General features: G+C 44.0%; 4 non-coding genes across 4 annotated transcripts; all 4 read right to left on the bottom strand.

The window, feature by feature from the left end:
- Positions 1-732: 732 nt before the first annotated feature.
- Positions 733-804, bottom strand: TRNAE-UUC (transfer RNA glutamic acid (anticodon UUC)). The gene has a single exon. It is a non-coding gene; the product is annotated as a tRNA-Glu (tRNA).
- Positions 805-6656: 5852 nt separating this feature from the next.
- Positions 6657-6728, bottom strand: TRNAE-UUC (transfer RNA glutamic acid (anticodon UUC)). Its single transcript has one exon. It is a non-coding gene; the product is annotated as a tRNA-Glu (tRNA).
- Positions 6729-12578: 5850 nt separating this feature from the next.
- Positions 12579-12650, bottom strand: TRNAE-UUC (transfer RNA glutamic acid (anticodon UUC)). Its single transcript has one exon. It is a non-coding gene; the product is annotated as a tRNA-Glu (tRNA).
- Positions 12651-18479: 5829 nt separating this feature from the next.
- On the bottom strand, positions 18480-18551 carry TRNAE-UUC (transfer RNA glutamic acid (anticodon UUC)). The gene has a single exon. It is a non-coding gene; the product is annotated as a tRNA-Glu (tRNA).
- Between the last annotated feature and the right edge of the window lie 4772 nt (positions 18552-23323).

Below are 23323 nucleotides of genomic sequence, written 5' to 3'. Positions count from 1 at the left end.
AAAGAAAACGTCTCGTCTGATGCTTCGAAATCTCCATTTAGCATGGCCCCTTAACTAACCACCAAGAGTCTTTGCACGGCTGGGAACCTTTGTAAAAGGGTCAGTGGGTCACTGTGAATGCAGCAGATCTTCACCCCTGTATTTCTTACAAAGAAGCAGAGTTTTATTCCAGGTACAGGAGGCATCTCTTGTGTCTGATACTACCGGTAGTGTTCAGCCTACCCTCTCTGAGAGAGCAGCAGTGAGGGTACAAAGCACACTGGTTGCAAAATGTGGACACTGCAAACAACAGCTGCAATATCACAGATGATATAAAACACATAAAGTACTCAAGTCTTATACTAGAAACAACACAGCAGGGGAATCATGTCATAAAACAAATGATGAACCCACAGTATGGACGGGGCAGGTAATAAAATGCGAATTTCCCATGGTGGCACCACAGTCAATTGCTGCCTTCTTCTCTGTGCCCCGGTCTCTTTATATAATCTGTACTTTTTGTTGTGCAATAAAAGAAAAACAAGGAATAACCCTTCATAGTATTAATGTACAGGTCAAGGGCTGGGGAGAGAGGGCAGTAGATTTGGGGGTCGGTGTAAACCTCTGACGGCATTAGATGGAAGCAGAAGACAAAGCAAGTGACATTTATTAAGACTTTAGGTGCATTTAGGTTTATAGAAAAAAACTGAGAAAGATTAAAATGTCTGAGTAGTGAAAAAAAAAAATATGGATTTCCCATACCGGGAGTCGAACCCAGGCCCCCTGGGTGAAAACCAGAAATCCTAACCGCTAGACCATATTGGAACTGTGAACGTTTTCTACAGCCTAGTGTATGTGAGGTGTCTCCCAAGGTCACACTGCATTCCGTACACTGAGAGTTATATTGTTCTTCTCAGTAGTACACAATCAATTGGGGTAACAGACACCTCACTTCTGACAAAAGAGAAGGAATGACCAGAAGTCATCATTTCTGCCACAACCTGTCAGGTCTCATTATTTACAACCTTAGAGCTTCTACACATACACAGAGCCCAGGACACGGAGGACAGCAGCAGTCCCTGCATTCACTATAACTAACCCCTCCCCTTGAGCCAGACAAAGCCACGCCCCTCCCGTAGGACACTCCTGGGTTTCCTCACCAGACTGATGGCCCCACAGACCCCTCTCCAGTTATCTTCCAGCTGCTTCCTTGACGACACTCCCCTGCACCTGTCACAGGCTCCAGGCTGCCCTCCTGGGGCTCGAGTTATACTCCTTCTCTATCTACTAACAGCACCGACTCCAGTCCTGACACTGGATTGGTTCACACAGAGAAGAAACAGCTCAGAAGTAGTCTGGGTTGTTCCCAGGTACCTGCATCTTCACAGAGTGACTGCCAGGGGGCAGCACAGCCAAAGCACTCACAGCACACAAGGCTACAAATCATCAATTGGATGTCAGCAGCCTTGTCAGAGGCACAGAGACTAGTAATTCCACAATATTTTGGGACAGCAGAGGAAGAAGCAAGTGCTGAGCTGAAGTGGTCACTGCTGTTTTGTCACAACACCAGACATATGTTCTTAAAAGCATGTAAGCGCACATTCTTAGGCATTCTCGGTCGTCTTCTCCCTTTCTGACATTATACCAATTGTATACACCCGAATTTAGAAAAGTAAAAATATAAGGTACTAGGAAGATGCGCCAAAGGTAGGCAAATTAAACATTTCAAGTACAAATATTACCATATTTATTGATGTAAAATGTAAACAAGTTAGACTGAAAATATGTGTGTGTGTTTACAAAGGATGTCTAAAGTGTATGCTGTGAGGTCAGGTTGCAGTTCACTACTTGCACTTGTGCCTTTCACAAGTTTGAGTACCCAGTTACACTAATGTCTTCTCTGACTTGTTATTCTGAGAGTCATGTGCTAAAGGGGGGCTTCCACCCTAGTTTGAGGGACCAGAGTACGAATGCCCCAGGGCACAGGAAGTACACGGTCCTCATTGATACAACTGTGGCCCAGTAACTTCTGACTGCCCTTTGACCCCACAGACTGGCACATATATTTCATCAGACTATAGCACCGTGGTACATATGCACACATGTGCATGTACACGTCAGCCAGTTTTTTATTCATTTATGTGCTAATACTGTTCAGCATCAGGATGTGATGTCGAAGGAGACTGGTGGAGAGCGCCGAAGTCTCTGGTATTTCAAGACAAAACTAGAGACCTTTTCACACTCATATACTGCTCCAGGCAGATCTTCCACTGCAAATGCAAGTTGTATGAGTCCAGCTGAAAACTGTTTATTTTTGGGTACTTGCTTTAGTCAAAGGTTACCATTTGCAACTCACAAAAAAAAAGCAAAGGGCAATCTCATACATTAACACTTTGGTAAAGTCGTTCTTTCACACCGTACATTTCCGTAAGTTTCTCTCTCCTTGTAAGTTATCCGGTGTGAAGGCCAATTGGAGTCAGGTCCACACTGTGCATCTTACAGTTGTGTAGCCAGAGTAGAGAGGTGTCCACACAGACACAGGACGTAGACAACACCTGTGTGTAGTATCAAGTGTCCCCAGCAACGCCTATAGAATAATGTATAGATGCCCCCAAACCGCAGAAACCACGAGGGGAATGAAAAGAGGAAGAGACGGGGTATGTCAGAGATACAAATGGTTTCCCGCTCAAGACCTGCAATAAATGAAAACAAAAGTATTATTACAAACATTCCAGGTCCTACCGATATTGGAACTCAGATTGCTGGATTCAGAGTCCAGAGTGCTAATCATTACACGATGGAACCAACGTCCACGATCCTCAACCCTAGGAGTCCTGAAGCAGTGTCAGTCGCCACCTACTGTCTATCGCTTGAATTCGTTCACACTGTAAATCAAACATGACAAATCCAACAGCACAACTAAAATGTGTATTTCACAAGTAATAACATAAAAACAGAAATATACTTTTGCTGATGCAGAAACAAAGAAAACGTCTCGTCTGATGCTTCGAAATCTCCATTTAGCATGGCCCCTTAACTAACCACCAAGAGTCTTTGCAAGGCTGGGAACCTTTGTAAAAGGGTCAGTGGGTCACTGTGAATGCAGCAAATCTTCACCCCTGTATTTCTTACAAAGAAGCAGAGTTTTATTCCAGGTACAGGAGGCATCTCTGGTGTCTGATACTACCGGTAGTGTTCAGCCTACCCTCTCTGAGAGAGCAGCAGTGAGGGTACAAAGCACACTGGTTGCAAAATGTGGACACTGCAAACAACAGCTGCAATATCACAGTTGATATAAAACACATAAAGTACTCAAGTCTTATACTAGAAACAACACAGCAGGGGAATCATGTCATAAAACAAATGATGAACCCACAGTATGGACGGGGCAGGTAATAAAATGCGAATTTCCCATGGTGGGACCACAGTCAATTGCTGCCTTCTTCTCTGTGCCCCGGTCTCTTTATATAATCTGTACTTTTTGTTGTGCAATAAAAGAAAAACAAGGAATAACCCTTCATAGTATTAATGTACAGGTCAAGGGCTGGGGAGAGAGGGCAGTAGATTTGGGGGTCAGTGTAAACCTCTGACGGCATTAGATGGAAGCAGAAGACAAAGCAAGTGACATTTATTAAGACTTTAGGTGCATTTAGGTTTATAGAAAAAAACTGAGAAAGATTAAAATGTCTGAGTAGTGAAAAAAAAAAATATGGATTTCTCATACCGGGAGTCGAACCCAGGCCACCTGGATGAAAACCAGGAATCCTAACGGCTAGACCATATGGGAAATGTGAACTTTTTATACAGCTTAGTGTATGTGAGGTGTCTCCGAAGGTCACACTGCATTCCGTACACTGAGAGTTATATTGTTCTTCTCAGTAGTACACAATCAATTGGGGTAACAGACACCTCACTTCTGACAAAAGAGAAGGAATGACCAGAAGTCATCATTTATGCCACAACCTGTCAGGTCTCATTATTTACAACCTTAGAGCTTCTACACATACACAGAGCCCAGGACACGGAGGACAGCAGCAGTCCCTGCATTCACTATTACTAACCCCTCCCCTTGAGCCAGACAAAGCCACGCCCCTCCCGTAGGACACTCTTGGGTTTCCTCACCAGACTGATGGCCCCACAGACCCCTCTCCAGTTATCTTCCAGCTGCTTCCTTGACGACACTCCCCTGCACCTGTCACAGGCTCCAGGCTGCCCTCCTGGGGCTCGAGTTACACTCCTTCTCTATCTACTAACAGCACCGACTCCAGTCCTGACACTGGATTGGTTCACACAGAGAAGAAACAGCTCAGAAGTAGTCTGGGTTGTTCCCAGGTACCTGCATCTTCACAGAGTGACCGCCAGGGGGCAGCACAGCCAAAGCACTCACAGCCCACAAGGCTACAAATCATCAATTGGATGTCAGCAGCCTTGTCAGAGGCGCAGAGACTAGTAATTCCACAATATTTTGGGACAGCAGAGGAAGAAGCAAGTGCTGAGCTGAAGTGGTCACTGCTGTTTTGTCACAACACCAGACATATGTTCTTAAAAGCATGTAAGCACACATTCTTAGGAATTCTCGGTCGTCTTCTCCCTTTCTGACATTATACCAATTGTATACACCCGAATGGAGAAAAGTTAAAATATAAGGTACTAGGAATATGCGCCAAATGTAGGCAAATTAAACATTTCAAGTACAAATATTACCATATTTATTGATGTAAAATGTAAACAAGTTAGACTGAAAATATGTGTGTGTGTTTACAAAGGATGTCTAAAGTGTATGCTGTGAGGTCAGGTTGCAGTTCACTACTTGCACTTGTGCCTTTCACAAGTGTGAGTACCCAGTTACACTAATGTCTGCTCTGACTTGTTATTCTGAGAGTCATGTGCTAAAGGGGGGCTTCCACCCTAGTTTGAGGGACCAGAGTACGAATGCCCCAGGGCACAGGAAGTACACAGTCCTCATTGATACAACTGTGGCCCAGTAACTTCTGACTGCCCTTTGACCCCACAGACTGGCACATATATGACATCAGACTATAGCACTGTGGTACATATGCACATATGTGCATGTACACGTCAGCCAGTTTTTTATTCATTTATGTGCTAATTCTGTTCAGCATCAGGATGTGATGTCGAAAGAGACTGGTGGAGAGCGCCGAAGTCTCTGGTATTTTAAGACAAAACTAGAGACCTTTTCACACTCATATACTGCTCCAGGCAGATCTTCCACTGCAAATGCAAGTTATATGAGTCCAGCTGAAAACTGTTTATTTTTGGGTACTTGCTTTAGTCAAAGGTTACCATTTGCAACTCACAAAAAAAAAACAAAGGGCAATTTCATACATTAACACTTTGGTAAAGTCGTTCTTTCACACCGTACATTTCCGTAAGTTTCTCTCTCCTTGTAAGTTATCCGGTGTGAAGGCCAAGTGGAGTCAGGTCCACACTGTGCATCTTACAGTTGTGTAGCCAGAGTAGAGAGGTGTCCACACAGACACAGGACGTAGACAACACCTGTGTGTAGCATCAAGTGTGCCCAGCAACGCCTAAAGAATAATGTATAGATGCCCCCAAACCGCAGAAACCACGAGGGGAATGAAAAGAGGAAGAGACGGGTTATGTCAGAGATACAAATGGTTTCCTGCTCAAGACCTGCAATAAATTAAAACAAAAGTATTATTACAAACATTCCAGGTCCTACCGATATTGGAACTCAGATTGCTGGATTCAGAGTCCAGAGTGCTAATCATTACACGATGGAACCAACGTCCACGATCCTCAACCCTAGGAGTCCTGAAGCAGTGTCAGTCGCCACCTACTGTCTATCGCTTGAATTCGTTCACACTGTAAATCAAACATGACAAATCCAACAGCACAACTAAAATGTGTATTTCACAAGTAATAACATAAAAACAGAAATATACTTTTGCTGATGCAGAAACAAAGAAAACGTCTCGTCTGATGCTTTGAAATCTCCATTTAGCATGGCCCCTTAACTAACCACCAAGAGTCTTTGCACGGCTGGGAACCTTCGTAAAAGGGTCAGTGGGTCACTGTGAATGCAGCAGATCTTCACCCCTGTTTTTCTTACAAAGAAGCAGAGTTTTATTCCAGGTACAGGAGGCATCTCTGGTGTCTGAAACTACCGGTAGTGTTCAGCCTACCCTCTCTGAGAGAGCAGCAGTGAGGGTACAAAGCACACTGGTTGCAAAATGTGGACACTGCAAACAACAGCAGCAATATCACAGATGATATAAAACACATAAAGTACTCAAGTCTTATACTAGAAACAACACAGCAGGGGAATCATGTCATAAAACAAATTATGAACCCACAGTATGGACGGGGCAGGTAATAAAATACGAATTTCCCATGGTGGGACCACAGTCAATTGCTGCCTTCTTCTCTGTGCCCCGGTCTCTTTATATAATCTGTACTTTTTGTTGTGCAATAATAGAAAAACAAGGAATAACCCTTCATAGTATTAATGTACAGGTCAAGGGCTGGGGAGAGAGGGCTGTAGATTTGGGGGTCGGTGTAAACCTCTGACGGCATTAGATGGAAGCAGAAGACAAAGCAAGTGACATTTATTAAGACTTTAGGTGCATTTAGGTTTATAGAAAAAAACTGAGAAAGATTAAAATGTCTGAGTAGTGAAAATAAAAAAAATGGATTTCCCATACCCGGAGTTGAACCCGGGCCACCTGGATGAAAACCAGGAATCCTTACCGCTAGACCATATAGGAACTGTGAAATTTTATACAGCTTAGTGTATGTGAGGTGTCTCCCAAGGTCACACTGCATTCCGTACACTGAGAGTTATATTGTTCTTCTCAGTAGTACACAATCAATTGGGGAAACAGACACCTCACTTCTGACAAAAGAGAAGGAATGACCTGAGTCATCATTTCTGCCACAACCTGTCAGGTCTCATTATTTACAACCTTAGAGCTTCTACACATACACAGAGCCCAGGACACGGAGGACAGCAGCAGTCCCTGCATTCACTATTACTAACCCCTCCCCTTGAGCCAGACAAAGCCACGCCCCTCCCGTAGGACACTCCTGGGTTTCCTCACCAGACTGATGGCCCCACAGACCCCTCTCCAGTTATCTTCCAGCTGCTTCCTTGACGACACTCCCCTGCACCTGTCACAGGCTCCAGGCTGCCCCCCTGGGGCTCGAGTTATACTCCTTCTCTATCTACTAACAGCACCGACTCCAGTCCTGACACTGGATTGGTTCACACAGAGAAGAAACAGCTCAGAAGTAGTCTGGGTTGTTCCCAGGTACCTGCATCTTCACAGAGTGACTGCCAGGGGGCAGCACAGCCAAAGCACTCACAGCACACAAGGCTACAAATCATCAATTGGATGTCAGCAGCCTTGTCAGAGGCACAGAGACTAGTAATTCCACAATATTTTGCGACAGCAGAGGAAGAAGCAAGTGCTGAGCTGAAGTGGTCACTGCTGTTTTGTCACAATACCAGACATATGTTCTTAAAAGCATGTAAGCGCACATTCTTAGGCATTCTCGGTCGTCTTCTCCCTTTCTGACATTATACCAATTGTATACACCCGAATTTAGAAAAGTTAAAATATAAGGTACTAGGAAGATGCGCCAAAGGTAGGCAAATTAAACATTTCAAGTACAAATATTACCATATTTATTGATGTAAAATGTAAACAAGTTAGACTGAAAATATGTGTGTGTGTTTACAAAGGATGTCTAAAGTGTATGCTGTGAGGTCAGGTTGCAGTTCACTACTTGCACTTGTGCCTTTCACAAGTTTGAGTACCCAGTTACACTAATGTCTTCTCTGACTTGTTATTCTGAGAGTCATGTGCTAAAGGGGGGCTTCCACCCTAGTTTGAGGGACCAGAGTACGAATGCCCCAGGGCACAGGAAGTACACGGTCCTCATTGATACAACTGTGGCCCAGTAACTTCTGACTGCCCTTTGACCCCACAGACTGGCACATATATTTCATCAGACTATAGCACCGTGGTACATATGCACACATGTGCATGTACACGTCAGCCAGTTTTTTATTCATTTATGTGCTAATACTGTTCAGCATCAGGATGTGATGTCGAAGGAGACTGGTGGAGAGCGCCGAAGTCTCTGGTATTTCAAGACAAAACTAGAGACCTTTTCACACTCATATACTGCTCCAGGCAGATCTTCCACTGCAAATGCAAGTTGTATGAGTCCAGCTGAAAACTGTTTATTTTTGGGTACTTGCTTTAGTCAAAGGTTACCATTTGCAACTCACAAAAAAAAAGCAAAGGGCAATCTCATACATTAACACTTTGGTAAAGTCGTTCTTTCACACCGTACATTTCCGTAAGTTTCTCTCTCCTTGTAAGTTATCCGGTGTGAAGGCCAATTGGAGTCAGGTCCACACTGTGCATCTTACAGTTGTGTAGCCAGAGTAGAGAGGTGTCCACACAGACACAGGACGTAGACAACACCTGTGTGTAGTATCAAGTGTCCCCAGCAACGCCTATAGAATAATGTATAGATGCCCCCAAACCGCAGAAACCACGAGGGGAATGAAAAGAGGAAGAGACGGGGTATGTCAGAGATACAAATGGTTTCCCGCTCAAGACCTGCAATAAATGAAAACAAAAGTATTATTACAAACATTCCTGGTCCTACCGATATTGGAACTCATATTGCTGGATTGAGAGTCCAGAGTGCTAATCATTACACGATGGAACCAACGTCCACGATCCTTAACCCTAGGAGTCCTGAAGCAGTGTCAGTCGCTACCTACTGTCTATCGCTTGAATTCGTTCACACTGTAAATCAAACATGACAAATCCAACAGCACAACTAAAATGTGTATTTCACAAGTAATAACATAAAAACAGAAATATACTTTTGCTGATGCAGAAACAAAGAAAACGTCTCGTCTGATGCTTCGAAATCTCCATTTAGCATGGCCCCTTAACTAACCACCAAGAGTCTTTGCAAGGCTGGGAACCTTTGTAAAAGGGTCAGTGGGTCACTGTGAATGCAGCAGATCTTCACCCCTGTATATCTTACAAAGAAGCAGAGTTTTATTCCAGGTACAGGAGGCATCTCTGGTGTCTGATACTACCAGTGGTGTTCAGCCTACCCTCTCTGAGAGAGCAGCAGTGAGGGTACAAAGCACACTGGTTGCAAAATGTGGACACTGCAAACAACAGCTGCAATATCACAGTTGATATAAAACACATAAAGTACTCAAGTCTTATACTAGAAACAACACAGCAGGGGAATCATGTCATAAAACAAATGATGAACCCACAGTATGGACGGGGCAGGTAATAAAATGCGAATTTCCCATGGTGGGACCACAGTCAATTGCTGCCTTCTTCTCTGTGCCCCGGTCTCTTTATATAATCTGTACTTTTTGTTGTGCAATAAAAGAAAAACAAGGAATAACCCTTCATAGTATTAATGTACAGGTCAAGGGCTGGGGAGAGAGGGCAGTAGATTTGGGGGTCAGTGTAAACCTCTGACGGCATTAGATGGAAGCAGAAGACAAAGCAAGTGACATTTATTAAGACTTTAGGTGCATTTAGGTTTATAGAAAAAAACTGAGAAAGATTAAAATGTCTGAGTAGTGAAAAAAAAAAATATGGATTTCTCATACCGGGAGTCGAACCCAGGCCACCTGGATGAAAACCAGGAATCCTAACGGCTAGACCATATGGGAAATGTGAACTTTTTATACAGCTTAGTGTATGTGAGGTGTCTCCGAAGGTCACACTGCATTCCGTACACTGAGAGTTATATTGTTCTTCTCAGTAGTACACAATCAATTGGGGTAACAGACACCTCACTTCTGACAAAAGAGAAGGAATGACCAGAAGTCATCATTTATGCCACAACCTGTCAGGTCTCATTATTTACAACCTTAGAGCTTCTACACATACACAGAGCCCAGGACACGGAGGACAGCAGCAGTCCCTGCATTCACTATTACTAACCCCTCCCCTTGAGCCAGACAAAGCCACGCCCCTCCCGTAGGACACTCTTGGGTTTCCTCACCAGACTGATGGCCCCACAGACCCCTCTCCAGTTATCTTCCAGCTGCTTCCTTGACGACACTCCCCTGCACCTGTCACAGGCTCCAGGCTGCCCTCCTGGGGCTCGAGTTACACTCCTTCTCTATCTACTAACAGCACCGACTCCAGTCCTGACACTGGATTGGTTCACACAGAGAAGAAACAGCTCAGAAGTAGTCTGGGTTGTTCCCAGGTACCTGCATCTTCACAGAGTGACCGCCAGGGGGCAGCACAGCCAAAGCACTCACAGCCCACAAGGCTACAAATCATCAATTGGATGTCAGCAGCCTTGTCAGAGGCGCAGAGACTAGTAATTCCACAATATTTTGGGACAGCAGAGGAAGAAGCAAGTGCTGAGCTGAAGTGGTCACTGCTGTTTTGTCACAACACCAGACATATGTTCTTAAAAGCATGTAAGCACACATTCTTAGGAATTCTCGGTCGTCTTCTCCCTTTCTGACATTATACCAATTGTATACACCCGAATGGAGAAAAGTTAAAATATAAGGTACTAGGAATATGCGCCAAAGGTAGGCAAATTAAACATTTCAAGTACAAATATTACCATATTTATTGATGTAAAATGTAAACAAGTTAGACTGAAAATATGTGTGTGTGTTTACAAAGGATGTCTAAAGTGTATGCTGTGAGGTCAGGTTGCAGTTCACTACTTGCACTTGTGCCTTTCACAAGTGTGAGTACCCAGTTACACTAATGTCTGCTCTGACTTGTTATTCTGAGAGTCATGTGCTAAAGGGGGGCTTCCACCCTAGTTTGAGGGACCAGAGTACGAATGCCCCAGGGCACAGGAAGTACACAGTCCTCATTGATACAACTGTGGCCCAGTAACTTCTGACTGCCCTTTGACCCCACAGACTGGCACATATATGACATCAGACTATAGCACTGTGGTACATATGCACATATGTGCATGTACACGTCAGCCAGTTTTTTATTCATTTATGTGCTAATTCTGTTCAGCATCAGGATGTGATGTCGAAAGAGACTGGTGGAGAGCGCCGAAGTCTCTGGTATTTTAAGACAAAACTAGAGACCTTTTCACACTCATATACTGCTCCAGGCAGATCTTCCACTGCAAATGCAAGTTATATGAGTCCAGCTGAAAACTGTTTATTTTTGGGTACTTGCTTTAGTCAAAGGTTACCATTTGCAACTCACAAAAAAAAAGCAAAGGGCAATTTCATACATTAACACTTTGGTAAAGTCGTTCTTTCACACCGTACATTTCCGTAAGTTTCTCTCTCCTTGTAAGTTATCCGGTGTGAAGGCCAAGTGGAGTCAGGTCCACACTGTGCATCTTACAGTTGTGTAGCCAGAGTAGAGAGGTGTCCACACAGACACAGGACGTAGACAACACCTGTGTGTAGCATCAAGTGTGCCCAGCAACGCCTATAGAATAATGTATAGATGCCCCCAAACCGCAGAAACCACGAGGGGAATGAAAAGAGGAAGAGACGGGTTATGTCAGAGATACAAATGGTTTCCTGCTCAAGACCTGCAATAAATTAAAACAAAAGTATTATTACAAACATTCCAGGTCCTACCGATATTGGAACTCAGATTGCTGGATTCAGAGTCCAGAGTGCTAATCATTACACGATGGAACCAACGTCCACGATCCTCAACCCTAGGAGTCCTGAAGCAGTGTCAGTCGCCACCTACTGTCTATCGCTTGAATTCGTTCACACTGTAAATCAAACATGACAAATCCAACAGCACAACTAAAATGTGTATTTCACAAGTAATAACATAAAAACAGAAATATACTTTTGCTGATGCAGAAACAAAGAAAACGTCTCGTCTGATGCTTTGAAATCTCCATTTAGCATGGCCCCTTAACTAACCACCAAGAGTCTTTGCACGGCTGGGAACCTTCGTAAAAGGGTCAGTGGGTCACTGTGAATGCAGCAGATCTTCACCCCTGTTTTTCTTACAAAGAAGCAGAGTTTTATTCCAGGTACAGGAGGCATCTCTGGTGTCTGAAACTACCGGTAGTGTTCAGCCTACCCTCTCTGAGAGAGCAGCAGTGAGGGTACAAAGCACACTGGTTGCAAAATGTGGACACTGCAAACAACAGCAGCAATATCACAGATGATATAAAACACATAAAGTACTCAAGTCTTATACTAGAAACAACACAGCAGGGGAATCATGTCATAAAACAAATTATGAACCCACAGTATGGACGGGGCAGGTAATAAAATACGAATTTCCCATGGTGGGACCACAGTCAATTGCTGCCTTCTTCTCTGTGCCCCGGTCTCTTTATATAATCTGTACTTTTTGTTGTGCAATAATAGAAAAACAAGGAATAACCCTTCATAGTATTAATGTACAGGTCAAGGGCTGGGGAGAGAGGGCTGTAGATTTGGGGGTCGGTGTAAACCTCTGACGGCATTAGATGGAAGCAGAAGACAAAGCAAGTGACATTTATTAAGACTTTAGGTGCATTTAGGTTTATAGAAAAAAACTGAGAAAGATTAAAATGTCTGAGTAGTGAAAATAAAAAAAATGGATTTCCCATACCCGGAGTTGAACCCGGGCCACCTGGATGAAAACCAGGAATCCTTACCGCTAGACCATATAGGAACTGTGAAATTTTATACAGCTTAGTGTATGTGAGGTGTCTCCCAAGGTCACACTGCATTCCGTACACTGAGAGTTATATTGTTCTTCTCAGTAGTACACAATCAATTGGGGAAACAGACACCTCACTTCTGACAAAAGAGAAGGAATGACCAGAAGTCATCATTTCTGCCACAACCTGTCAGGTCTCATTATTTACAACCTTAGAGCTTCTACACATACACAGAGCCCAGGACACGGAGGACAGCAGCAGTCCCTGCATTCACTATTACTAACCCCTCCCCTTGAGCCAGACAAAGCCACGCCCCTCCCGTAGGACACTCCTGGGTTTCCTCACCAGACTGATGGCCCCACAGACCCCTCTCCAGTTATCTTCCAGCTGCTTCCTTGACGACACTCCCCTGCACCTGTCACAGGCTCCAGGCTGCCCCCCTGGGGCTCGAGTTATACTCCTTCTCTATCTACTAACAGCACCGACTCCAGTCCTGACACTGGATTGGTTCACACAGAGAAGAAACAGCTCAGAAGTAGTCTGGGTTGTTCCCAGGTACCTGCATCTTCACAGAGTGACTGCCAGGGGGCAGCACAGCCAAAGCACTCACAGCACACAAGGCTACAAATCATCAATTGGATGTCAGCAGCCTTGTCAGAGGCACAGAGACTAGTACTTCCACAATATTTTGCGACAGCAGAGGAAGAAGCAAGTGCTGAGCTGAAGTGGTCACTGCTGTTTTGTCACAACACCAGACATATGTTCTTAAAAGCATGTAAGCGCACATTCTTAGGCATTCTCGGTCGTCTTCTCCCTTTCTGACATTATACCAATTGTATACACCCGAATTTAGAAAAGTTAAAATATAAGGTACTAGGAAGATGCGCCAAAGGTAGGCAAATTAAACATTTCAAGTACAAATATTACCATATTTATTGATGTAAAATGTAAACAAGTTAGACTGAAAATATGTGTGTGTGTTTACAAAGGATGTCTAAAGTGTATGCTGTGAGGTCAGGTTGCAGTTCACTACTTGCACTTGTGCCTTTCACAAGTTTGAGTACCCAGTTACACTAATGTCTTCTCTGACTTGTTATTCTGAGAGTCATGTGCTAAAGGGGGGCTTCCACCCTAGTTTGAGGGACCAGAGTACGAATGCCCCAGGGCACAGGAAGTACACGGTCCTCATTGATACAACTGTGGCCCAGTAACTTCTGACTGCCCTTTGACCCCACAGACTGGCACATATATTTCATCAGACTATAGCACCGTGGTACATATGCACACATGTGCATGTACACGTCAGCCAGTTTTTTATTCATTTATGTGCTAATACTGTTCAGCATCAGGATGTGATGTCGAAGGAGACTGGTGGAGAGCGCCGAAGTCTCTGGTATTTCAAGACAAAACTAGAGACCTTTTCACACTCATATACTGCTCCAGGCAGATCTTCCACTGCAAATGCAAGTTGTATGAGTCCAGCTGAAAACTGTTTATTTTTGGGTACTTGCTTTAGTCAAAGGTTACCATTTGCAACTCACAAAAAAAAAGCAAAGGGCAATCTCATACATTAACACTTTGGTAAAGTCGTTCTTTCACACCGTACATTTCCGTAAGTTTCTCTCTCCTTGTAAGTTATCCGGTGTGAAGGCCAATTGGAGTCAGGTCCACACTGTGCATCTTACAGTTGTGTAGCCAGAGTAGAGAGGTGTCCACACAGACACAGGACGTAGACAACACCTGTGTGTAGTATCAAGTGTCCCCAGCAACGCCTATAGAATAATGTATAGATGCCCCCAAACCGCAGAAACCACGAGGGGAATGAAAAGAGGAAGAGACGGGGTATGTCAGAGATACAAATGGTTTCCCGCTCAAGACCTGCAATAAATGAAAACAAAAGTATTATTACAAACATTCCTGGTCCTACCGATATTGGAACTCATATTGCTGGATTGAGAGTCCAGAGTGCTAATCATTACACGATGGAACCAACGTCCACGATCCTCAACCCTAGGAGTCCTGAAGCAGTGTCAGTCGCCACCTACTGTCTATCGCTTGAATTCGTTCACACTGTAAATCAAACATGACAAATCCAACAGCACAACTAAAATGTGTATTTCACAAGTAATAACATAAAAACAGAAATATACTTTTGCTGATGCAGAAACAAAGAAAACGTCTCGTCTGATGCTTCGAAATCTCCATTTAGCATGGCCCCTTAACTAACCACCAAGAGTCTTTGCAAGGCTGGGAACCTTTGTAAAAGGGTCAGTGGGTCACTGTGAATGCAGCAGATCTTCACCCCTGTATTTCTTACAAAGAAGCAGAGTTTTATTCCAGGTACAGGAGGCATCTCTGGTGTCTGATACTACCAGTAGTGTTCAGCCTACCCTCTCTGAGAGAGCAGCAGTGAGGGTACAAAGCACACTGGTTGCAAAATGTGGACACTGCAAACAACAGCTGCAATATCACAGTTGATATAAAACACATAAAGTACTCAAGTCTTATACTAGAAACAACACAGCAGGGGAATCATGTCATAAAACAAATGATGAACCCACAGTATGGACGGGGCAGGTAATAAAATGCGAATTTCCCATGGTGGGACCACAGTCAATTGCTGCCTTCTTCTCTGTGCCCCGGTCTCTTTATATAATCTGTACTTTTTGTTGTGCAATAAAAGAAAAACAAGGAATAACCCTTCATAGTATTAATGTACAGGTCAAGGGCTGGGGAGAGAGGGCAGTAGATTTGGGGGTCAGTGTAAACCTCTGACGGCATTAGATGGAAGCAGAAGACAAAGCAAGTGACATTTATTAAGACTTTAGGTGCATTTAGGTTTATAGAAAAAAACTGAGAAAGATTAAAATGTCTGAGTAGTGAAAAAAAAAAATATGGATTTCTCATACCGGGAGTCGAACCCAGGCCACCTGGATGAAAACCAGGAATCCTAACGGCTAGACCATATGGGAAATGTGAACTTTTTATACAGCTTAGTGTATGTGAGGTGTCTCCGAAGGTCACACTGCATTCCGTACACTGAGAGTTATATTGTTCTTCTCAGTAGTACACAATCAATTGGGGTAACAGACACCTCACTTCTGACAAAAGAGAAGGAATGACCAGAAGTCATCATTTATGCCACAACCTGTCAGGTCTCATTATTTACAACCTTAGAGCTTCTACACATACACAGAGCCCAGGACACGGAGGACAGCAGCAGTCCCTGCATTCACTATTACTAACCCCTCCCCTTGAGCCAGACAAAGCCACGCCCCTCCCGTAGGACACTCTTGGGTTTCCTCACCAGACTGATGGCCCCACAGACCCCTCTCCAGTTATCTTCCAGCTGCTTCCTTGACGACACTCCCCTGCACCTGTCACAGGCTCCAGGCTGCCCTCCTGGGGCTCGAGTTACACTCCTTCTCTATCTACTAACAGCACCGACTCCAGTCCTGACACTGGATTGGTTCACACAGAGAAGAAACAGCTCAGAAGTAGTCTGGGTTGTTCCCAGGTACCTGCATCTTCACAGAGTGACCGCCAGGGGGCAGCACAGCCAAAGCACTCACAGCCCACAAGGCTACAAATCATCAATTGGATGTCAGCAGCCTTGTCAGAGGCGCAGAGACTAGTAATTCCACAATATTTTGGGACAGCAGAGGAAGAAGCAAGTGCTGAGCTGAAGTGGTCACTGCTGTTTTGTCACAACACCAGACATATGTTCTTAAAAGCATGTAAGCACACATTCTTAGGAATTCTCGGTCGTCTTCTCCCTTTCTGACATTATACCAATTGTATACACCCGAATGGAGAAAAGTTAAAATATAAGGTACTAGGAATATGCGCCAAAGGTAGGCAAATTAAACATTTCAAGTACAAATATTACCATATTTATTGATGTAAAATGTAAACAAGTTAGACTGAAAATATGTGTGTGTGTTTACAAAGGATGTCTAAAGTGTATGCTGTGAGGTCAGGTTGCAGTTCACAAGTGTGAGTACCCAGTTACACTAATGTCTGCTCTGACTTGTTATTCTGAGAGTCATGTGCTAAAGGGGGGCTTCCACCCTAGTTTGAGGGACCAGAGTACGAATGCCCCAGGGCACAGGAAGTACACAGTCCTCATTGATACAACTGTGGCCCAGTAACTTCTGACTGCCCTTTGACCCCACAGACTGGCACATATATGACATCAGACTATAGCACTGTGGTACATATGCACATATGTGCATGTACACGTCAGCCAGTTTTTTATTCATTTATGTGCTAATTCTGTTCAGCATCAGGATGTGATGTCGAAAGAGACTGGTGGAGAGCGCCGAAGTCTCTGGTATTTTAAGACAAAACTAGAGACCTTTTCACACTCATATACTGCTCCAGGCAGATCTTCCACTGCAAATGCAAGTTATATGAGTCCAGCTGAAAACTGTTTATTTTTGGGTACTTGCTTTAGTCAAAGGTTACCATTTGCAACTCATAAAAAAAAAGCAAAGGGCAATTTCATACATTAACACTTTGGTAAAGTCGTTCTTTCACACCGTACATTTCCGTAAGTTTCTCTCTCCTTGTAAGTTATCCGGTGTGAAGGCCAAGTGGAGTCAGGTCCACACTGTGCATCTTACAGTTGTGTAGCCAGAGTAGAGAGGTGTCCACACAGACACAGGACGTAGACAACACCTGTGTGTAGCATCAAGTGTGCCCAGCAACGCCTATAGAATAATGTATAGATGCCCCCAAACCGCAGAAACCACGAGGGGAATGAAAAGAGGAAGAGACGGGTTATGTCAGAGATACAAATGGTTTCCTGCTCAAGACCTGCAATAAATTAAAACAAAAGTATTATTACAAACATTCCAGGTCCTACCGATATTGGAACTCAGATTGCTGGATTCAGAGTCCAGAGTGCTAATCATTACACGATGGAACCAACGTCCACGATCCTCAACCCTAGGAGTCCTGAAGCAGTGTCAGTCGCCACCTACTGTCTATCGCTTGAATTCGTTCACACTGTAAATCAAACATGACAAATCCAACAGCACAACTAAAATGTGTATTTCACAAGTAATAACATAAAAACAGAAATATACTTTTGCTGATGCAGAAACAAAGAAAACGTCTCGTCTGATGCTTTGAAATCTCCATTTAGCATGGCCCCTTAACTAACCACCAAGAGTCTTTGCACGGCTGGGAACCTTCGTAAAAGGGTCAGTGGGTCACTGTGAATGCAGCAGATCTTCACCCCTGTTTTTCTTACAAAGAAGCAGAGTTTTATTCCAGGTACAGGAGGCATCTCTGGTGTCTGAAACTACCGGTAGTGTTCAGCCTACCCTCTCTGAGAGAGCAGCAGTGAGGGTACAAAGCACACTGGTTGCAAAATGTGGACACTGCAAACAACAGCAGCAATATCACAGATGATATAAAACACATAAAGTACTCAAGTCTTATACTAGAAACAACACAGCAGGGGAATCATGTCATAAAACAAATTATGAACCCACAGTATGGACGGGGCAGGTAATAAAATACGAATTTCCCATGGTGGGACCACAGTCAATTGCTGCCTTCTTCTCTGTGCCCCGGTCTCTTTATATAATCTGTACTTTTTGTTGTGCAATAATAGAAAAACAAGGAATAACCCTTCATAGTATTAATGTACAGGTCAAGGGCTGGGGAGAGAGGGCTGTAGATTTGGGGGTCGGTGTAAACCTCTGACGGCATTAGATGGAAGCAGAAGACAAAGCAAGTGACATTTATTAAGACTTTAGGTGCATTTAGGTTTATAGAAAAAAACTGAGAAAGATTAAAATGTCTGAGTAGTGAAAATAAAAAAAATGGATTTCCCATACCCGGAGTTGAACCCGGGCCACCTGGATGAAAACCAGGAATCCTTACCGCTAGACCATATAGGAACTGTGAAATTTTATACAGCTTAGTGTATGTGAGGTGTCTCCCAAGGTCACACTGCATTCCGTACACTGAGAGTTATATTGTTCTTCTCAGTAGTACACAATCAATTGGGGAAACAGACACCTCACTTCTGACAAAAGAGAAGGAATGACCAGAAGTCATCATTTCTGCCACAACCTGTCAGGTCTCATTATTTACAACCTTAGAGCTTCTACACATACACAGAGCCCAGGACACGGAGGACAGCAGCAGTCCCTGCATTCACTATTACTAACCCCTCCCCTTGAGCCAGACAAAGCCACGCCCCTCCCGTAGGACACTCCTGGGTTTCCTCACCAGACTGATGGCCCCACAGACCCCTCTCCAGTTATCTTCCAGCTGCTTCCTTGACGACACTCCCCTGCACCTGTCACAGGCTCCAGGCTGCCCCCCTGGGGCTCGAGTTATACTCCTTCTCTATCTACTAACAGCACCGACTCCAGTCCTGACACTGGATTGGTTCACACAGAGAAGAAACAGCTCAGAAGTAGTCTGGGTTGTTCCCAGGTACCTGCATCTTCACAGAGTGACTGCCAGGGGGCAGCACAGCCAAAGCACTCACAGCACACAAGGCTACAAATCATCAATTGGATGTCAGCAGCCTTGTCAGAGGCACAGAGACTAGTACTTCCACAATATTTTGCGACAGCAGAGGAAGAAGCAAGTGCTGAGCTGAAGTGGTCACTGCTGTTTTGTCACAACACCAGACATATGTTCTTAAAAGCATGTAAGCGCACATTCTTAGGCATTCTCGGTCGTCTTCTCCCTTTCTGACATTATACCAATTGTATACACCCGAATTTAGAAAAGTTAAAATATAAGGTACTAGGAAGATGCGCCAAAGGTAGGCAAATTAAACATTTCAAGTACAAATATTACCATATTTATTGATGTAAAATGTAAACAAGTTAGACTGAAAATATGTGTGTGTGTTTACAAAGGATGTCTAAAGTGTATGCTGTGAGGTCAGGTTGCAGTTCACTACTTGCACTTGTGCCTTTCACAAGTTTGAGTACCCAGTTACACTAATGTCTTCTCTGACTTGTTATTCTGAGAGTCATGTGCTAAAGGGGGGCTTCCACCCTAGTTTGAGGGACCAGAGTACGAATGCCCCAGGGCACAGGAAGTACACGGTCCTCATTGATACAACTGTGGCCCAGTAACTTCTGACTGCCCTTTGACCCCACAGACTGGCACATATATTTCATCAGACTATAGCACCGTGGTACATATGCACACATGTGCATGTACACGTCAGCCAGTTTTTTATTCATTTATGTGCTAATACTGTTCAGCATCAGGATGTGATGTCGAAGGAGACTGGTGGAGAGCGCCGAAGTCTCTGGTATTTCAAGACAAAACTAGAGACCTTTTCACACTCATATACTGCTCCAGGCAGATCTTCCACTGCAAATGCAAGTTGTATGAGTCCAGCTGAAAACTGTTTATTTTTGGGTACTTGCTTTAGTCAAAGGTTACCATTTGCAACTCACAAAAAAAAAGCAAAGGGCAATCTCATACATTAACACTTTGGTAAAGTCGTTCTTTCACACCGTACATTTCCGTAAGTTTCTCTCTCCTTGTAAGTTATCCGGTGTGAAGGCCAATTGGAGTCAGGTCCACACTGTGCATCTTACAGTTGTGTAGCCAGAGTAGAGAGGTGTCCACACAGACACAGGACGTAGACAACACCTGTGTGTAGTATCAAGTGTCCCCAGCAACGCCTATAGAATAATGTATAGATGCCCCCAAACCGCAGAAACCACGAGGGGAATGAAAAGAGGAAGAGACGGGGTATGTCAGAGATACAAATGGTTTCCCGCTCAAGACCTGCAATAAATGAAAACAAAAGTATTATTACAAACATTCCTGGTCCTACCGATATTGGAACTCATATTGCTGGATTGAGAGTCCAGAGTGCTAATCATTACACGATGGAACCAACGTCCACGATCCTCAACCCTATGAGTCCTGAAGCAGTGTCAGTCGCCACCTACTGTCTATCGCTTGAATTCGTTCACACTGTAAATCAAACATGACAAATCCAACAGCACAACTAAAATGTGTATTTCACAAGTAATAACATAAAAACAGAAATATACTTTTGCTGATGCAGAAACAAAGAAAACGTCTCGTCTGATGCTTCGAAATCTCCATTTAGCATGGCCCCTTAACTAACCACCAAGAGTCTTTGCAAGGCTGGGAACCTTTGTAAAAGGGTCAGTGGGTCACTGTGAATGCAGCAGATCTTCACCCCTGTATTTCTTACAAAGAAGCAGAGTTTTATTCCAGGTACAGGAGGCATCTCTGGTGTCTGATACTACCAGTAGTGTTCAGCCTACCCTCTCTGAGAGAGCAGCAGTGAGGGTACAAAGCACACTGGTTGCAAAATGTGGACACTGCAAACAACAGCTGCAATATCACAGTTGATATAAAACACATAAAGTACTCAAGTCTTATACTAGAAACAACACAGCAGGGGAATCATGTCATAAAACAAATGATGAACCCACAGTATGGACGGGGCAGGTAATAAAATGCGAATTTCCCATGGTGGGACCACAGTCAATTGCTGCCTTCTTCTCTGTGCCCCGGTCTCTTTATATAATCTGTACTTTTTGTTGTGCAATAAAAGAAAAACAAGGAATAACCCTTCATAGTATTAATGTACAGGTCAAGGGCTGGGGAGAGAGGGCAGTAGATTTGGGGGTCAGTGTAAACCTCTGACGGCATTAGATGGAAGCAGAAGACAAAGCAAGTGACATTTATTAAGACTTTAGGTGCATTTAGGTTTATAGAAAAAAACTGAGAAAGATTAAAATGTCTGAGTAGTGAAAAAAAAAAATATGGATTTCTCATACCGGGAGTCGAACCCAGGCCACCTGGATGAAAACCAGGAATCCTAACGGCTAGACCATATGGGAAATGTGAACTTTTTATACAGCTTAGTGTATGTGAGGTGTCTCCGAAGGTCACACTGCATTCCGTACACTGAGAGTTATATTGTTCTTCTCAGTAGTACACAATCAATTGGGGTAACAGACACCTCACTTCTGACAAAAGAGAAGGAATGACCAGAAGTCATCATTTATGCCACAACCTGTCAGGTCTCATTATTTACAACCTTAGAGCTTCTACACATACACAGAGCCCAGGACACGGAGGACAGCAGCAGTCCCTGCATTCACTATTACTAACCCCTCCCCTTGAGCCAGACAAAGCCACGCCCCTCCCGTAGGACACTCTTGGGTTTCCTCACCAGACTGATGGCCCCACAGACCCCTCTCCAGTTATCTTCCAGCTGCTTCCTTGACGACACTCCCCTGCACCTGTCACAGGCTCCAGGCTGCCCTCCTGGGGCTCGAGTTACACTCCTTCTCTATCTACTAACAGCACCGACTCCAGTCCTGACACTGGATTGGTTCACACAGAGAAGAAACAGCTCAGAAGTAGTCTGGGTTGTTCCCAGGTACCTGCATCTTCACAGAGTGACCGCCAGGGGGCAGCACAGCCAAAGCACTCACAGCCCACAAGGCTACAAATCATCAATTGGATGTCAGCAGCCTTGTCAGAGGCGCAGAGACTAGTAATTCCACAATATTTTGGGACAGCAGAGGAAGAAGCAAGTGCTGAGCTGAAGTGGTCACTGCTGTTTTGTCACAACACCAGACATATGTTCTTAAAACCATGTAAGCACATATTCTTAGGAATTCTCGGTCGTCTTCTCCCTTTCTGACATTATACCAATTGTATACACCCGAATGGAGAAAAGTTAAAATATAAGGTACTAGGAATATGCGCCAAAGGTAGGCAAATTAAACATTTCAAGTACAAATATTACCATATTTATTGATGTAAAATGTAAACAAGTTAGACTGAAAATATGTGTGTGTGTTTACAAAGGATGTCTAAAGTGTATGCTGTGAGGTCAGGTTGCAGTTCACTACTTGCACTTGTGCCTTTCACAAGTGTGAGTACCCAGTTACACTAATGTCTGCTCTGACTTGTTATTCTGAGAGTCATGTGCTAAAGGGGGGCTTCCACCCTAGTTTGAGGGACCAGAGTACGAATGCCCCAGGGCACAGGAAGTACACAGTCCTCATTGATACAACTGTGGCCCAGTAACTTCTGACTGCCCTTTGACCCCACAGACTGGCACATATATGACATCAGACTATAGCACTGTGGTACATATGCACATATGTGCATGTACACGTCAGCCAGTTTTTTATTCATTTATGTGCTAATTCTGTTCAGCATCAGGATGTGATGTCGAAAGAGACTGGTGGAGAGCGCCGAAGTCTCAGGTATTTTAAGACAAAACTAGAGACCTTTTCACACTCATATACTGCTCCAGGCAGATCTTCCACTGCAAATGCAAGTTATATGAGTCCAGCTGAAAACTGTTTATTTTTGGGTACTTGCTTTAGTCAAAGGTTACCATTTGCAACTCACAAAAAAAAAGCAAAGGGCAATTTCATACATTAACACTTTGGTAAAGTAGTTCTTTCACACCGTACATTTCCGTAAGTTTCTCTCTCCTTGTAAGTTATCCGGTGTGAAGGCCAAGTGGAGTCAGGTCCACACTGTGCATCTTACAGTTGTGTAGCCAGAGTAGAGAGGTGTCCACACAGACACAGGACGTAGACAACACCTGTGTGTAGCATCAAGTGTCCCCAGCAACGCCTATAGAATAATGTATAGATGCCCCCAAACCACAGAAACCACGAGGGGA

Source organism: Pleurodeles waltl, unplaced genomic scaffold (assembly GCF_031143425.1).
Source record: "Pleurodeles waltl isolate 20211129_DDA unplaced genomic scaffold, aPleWal1.hap1.20221129 scaffold_39, whole genome shotgun sequence".
Taxonomy (NCBI): Eukaryota; Metazoa; Chordata; class Amphibia; order Caudata; family Salamandridae; genus Pleurodeles; species Pleurodeles waltl.
The sequence above is the reverse complement of the archived record's forward strand: the minus strand, read 5'-3'. Positions and strand labels throughout refer to the sequence as shown.